The following is a 3,921-nucleotide window of genomic DNA, read 5'->3' as shown; positions in this document are numbered from 1 at the left end:
TTATTCTTCTTATTATAAGCTTCATTTTGACCTATGAATTATTATTATAAGATTTACTATCTCTGAATTATATACAGTTTATTGATTATTGTATCCCACGTTCACAGCCACATTTGGCTTGATCTTGTACAAATATTATTTTCTATTTGATGGTGTGATGAGATCTGTCTGTCTGGTATATAACCTGAGTATGCTTGAAATAAATGATTTGCATAGATTCGCATAGCAGAAGCTGTAATTGGTGTTTTTGGACTTAATTAGAAGGGCTAGGCGGACAAAGGACCAATAGGGACGCTAGACTGCTCATACTGGTCGAACGTCATTGATTTGGCACAGTATTAAAATTAGATAAATCGTATTTCGATTGATGGATGATTCACGTGACATAAAAACACAACAAATTGGAGACAGCTTCGTTTTTTATATTGTGGAATTAATTTCAATAAGTATACTCTCAAATTAAAGTTAATTTCAAATGCACATTTCTCATTGAACTCATTAATGAGACATTTATATAATGAATACTGATTGTATTTTTACAGTGAGAATTCGATTATCTGGATAATTCACTCTCTTAAACAAGTCTAATAAGTTCTCTGTATAACCGTTATATTCGTCCAAATTATCGATTTTTTCGTTATAATACTTTAATAAGTGAACAAATAATCCAGAATATGAGTAACGTTAATTGATAGGATAATAAGTAAATAGTCAATATTACTTACATTCATTGATATTTAAGACTGAAACTGACCAGTCTCTTTTGGTACATATGCATTATGTGTGATATTTCCATTAAGTCACATTATAAAGTCGCATTATAAACAGGTACATCCATTTGACGAGTTCAAAACAGAATGAAACGCACGTTCTGAATTCAAAAGCTAGCCAACATCAATCTCTACTATAATATATCTTACACTTGTTTTTATATCTGAACATTAGATTTTCAGGTAAACATGAAAGCAATGATGCCACATTGTTAAAACACAGGTATACTTAAAAAAACCAAGCCCGCTATTGAATGACTGGTGTACAAGATCGGTTGCAACTTCAGTTACAACTAAATATCAAACCGAAATAGGCTCAAGTCTAACTCCTGACCCAACAAAAAGTATAAATGAGCTGTGGTTACAACTTCATAACGTCATGAGAACCTCAGGTAAGGATGCTTGCGGCTTCGCGAAGCCTCCCATTCGTAAACACTGGGTTTCTCCGGGCTTCTTAAAACTTGTTGAACACGTCGGTCTACTCTGACCAAGTGTGTGTTGAACGAAAAACATAGATTTTTAGGTAAAAATGTTGTGCAAAGGTTGCATAAGAACCAAGAACTGTGTTGGTCGGGGCGTGCTAACAAATTAGAAGTTGGGGGTTCTTCCAATCCATCCGAGCCACTGGGAGCAGATAGTCTGGTGTGAGTCAAGCAATCTGTGAAGCTGACAGCACCCTGATCAATAACATAAACCGACATCTTAGATTTTGGACAGTTCTTCAACAAATAGTTCATGTAATCAGGCTGCCTTGTCCTCCATAACCAGTGACGACTGACCTAACTTAAGAGGAGGATTTCTTCAAGGAACTCTAACTTATGAGAGGTTATAAGTTACCAGACTCACAGCCTACCCTCAGCCCCTTTTAAGGGTGGTGGCGAATTTCTGACAATTAGGCTATGCAATCCCCACTTAATCAGTCGAAAATAGATGCCGGTAAGTATGATATGTACTTAAAATCTTCTTTATGTAAAGTATTCTAACAAGACACGTTGAAACATGTGCGTGTACCAATAAGTTGTAATGATCCATTGGAAGTAGCTAAGACGATCATATATCTGAGTACTTGTACAAGTCTTAGTTTTGGTATTAGTGATGAGATAAATTAACGTATAGTGAAAGCCAGGGAGGATCAAGTCAATCTGGGCCGTCGTTTGAACGGTCACGGTATTTGTCTGGCTGTTAAATGTCTGATTTACAAGACTTGGGTAAAAGTAGTTTTGGTCTGTGATTGTGAATGCTAACCGTTTCGAGCTATAAGATGTTAGGCAACCCTCATGTTCGGTCATCGTCGTCGCTGAAGGGTCTATGGCATAGAGTAGCTACACCATGTCACTAATGCAGAGGTTAAGAAACGCTTGGTCGCATAAAGTGACAATAATTCGTTTGTTTCCGTCATTAATAAAAACACCACCTTCAGTGGCCTGGAAATGTGTTACGAATGTCATCCAAGCGACGTTTTCTTCGTGCTTTATTTACCGACGCTGGGAGTGGTTTTAAAAATGTGGAGAGGTGACCATTTTAAGATATGGGACTGTGGTGCGAAATAAGGCTGTATAGGACTTACATCTCTCGAGCCATCATGATTCTCTGGTTGAGGTCCTCGTGATTATACATCTCAGTGACTTAAGCAGTAATCAGACATGGGTCAGAATGGAAACCAGTGGCGGCCTTATTACATCTTTTTGTCACTTTCTACATAAAATTGAGAATTTTTCCAAATGAAAAAACTTTTGTTCGTTGTGTTTTTTCTAGTTAAGATGTATCTCCCAATATACGCCTTCTCACTTGTTTTTATTTAATTAATTCTTTCTTTATCATATTCGCCCACCTTCATCTATGTCTTCAATTATTTGCCATACATTTACTTTCGTGTCCAGTCCAAATAAGATTTATATGTTCAGCTAAATAAGAAAAATAAATTAATAAGCTTGATATAAGTCCTCATTCCTTGTTTAATGAAGTTGTTTTTTATCCCCACTAAAAAGCTATACAACGTAATGCTTGATGCTATGAGCTTGGATGTGATTTAGAAGAGTCTTTAGGCCTAGGTTTTATTCTACATGTTACATAGTCTTCAGTTAACTTAACTTCAAACTTGAAGTGAATCGATCTATCTGTAGGATTGAACGAAAAGATATAATTTTATAAATCAAGCTAGAAAAAATATTATTTATGCAAGATTTTAGGCGAGACTATAATTTATGGATGAGCCAGTCTGAAACGTTTGAGGGATTTCAAAGTCATGGCGCCAGTTTTAGTACTTGATGCTCATGTACAGTCGGGTCACAATGGATTTTAGAGAGGACGGTGACATTAAAGCGCTACAATAAATGGGACTACTAAGAACTTCCGTTATTTGTCATGTTACTATTTAACTATGAAGATTATAAAGATCTTTAAGTTATGTTACTTAGATTTTTCATTATTTACAGCTGAGTTGGGCTGAACAAAATTGCAGCTAAATAACGGAACTAAAATACTAATATGAATAATACTATATAGTTGGTTTTAGGAAAATTGTAAAACTTTCGAAAAATAATTTACTTTTATTATCTGAACAAACGAAATGATCAAATATTTTACCCTCTATAATTTTTATTTAAATGTCCTTATACTGAGCTGTCAATTATCCATTCGATGAAATGTACCACAGTTGTTTGATGTTTAGAAACAGTTGATTAATCCTTTTAGATCATTTCAATTAGGTTGTCTAATATTAGCCAAATATTGGTGTTTGTGAGAACATGGGATGACTAAATGACAAGCATGGTATCAATAAGGATTCGCAACATAAATTTTAATGAAAGGAACAAAAATAACAAATCAAACCTTTTATGGTCTACATACGTTTTTTTGGCAGATTCATATCATCAGTCATAGAGTATTGACAACATGAGTTTATGGAAACTATACAATATTTTACCATACGCGTAACCAAGTAGGATGAACATATGCCAACAAGAGACTAATCAATTGCAGCAAACAACACCAAGTAAATTTAAACTTCACCCCATTGCACAAGCAGATGGCTATCAGGATTCAGTAGCTAAGTGGATAACGTGATACCGTTTGAAGCGAACGGTACTGGGTTCGAGTCCCAGAGTAAACATCAAATCTGAGATGCAGGTACATCCATCTGACAAGTCCC

General features: G+C 35.3%; 1 non-coding gene across 1 annotated transcript; it reads left to right on the top strand.

The window, feature by feature from the left end:
- Positions 1-3,809: 3,809 nt before the first annotated feature.
- Positions 3,810-3,881, top strand: Smp_tRNA_02152_Pseudo_TTG.1.1. The gene has a single exon. It is a non-coding gene (tRNA).
- Positions 3,882-3,921: the final 40 nt, after the last annotated feature.

This window comes from Schistosoma mansoni, chromosome 3 (assembly GCF_000237925.1).
Source record: "Schistosoma mansoni strain Puerto Rico chromosome 3, complete genome".
Classification (NCBI taxonomy): Eukaryota; Metazoa; Platyhelminthes; class Trematoda; order Strigeidida; family Schistosomatidae; genus Schistosoma; species Schistosoma mansoni.
Note: the sequence above shows the minus strand (reverse complement) of the source record. Positions and strands in the feature narration are given on the sequence as shown.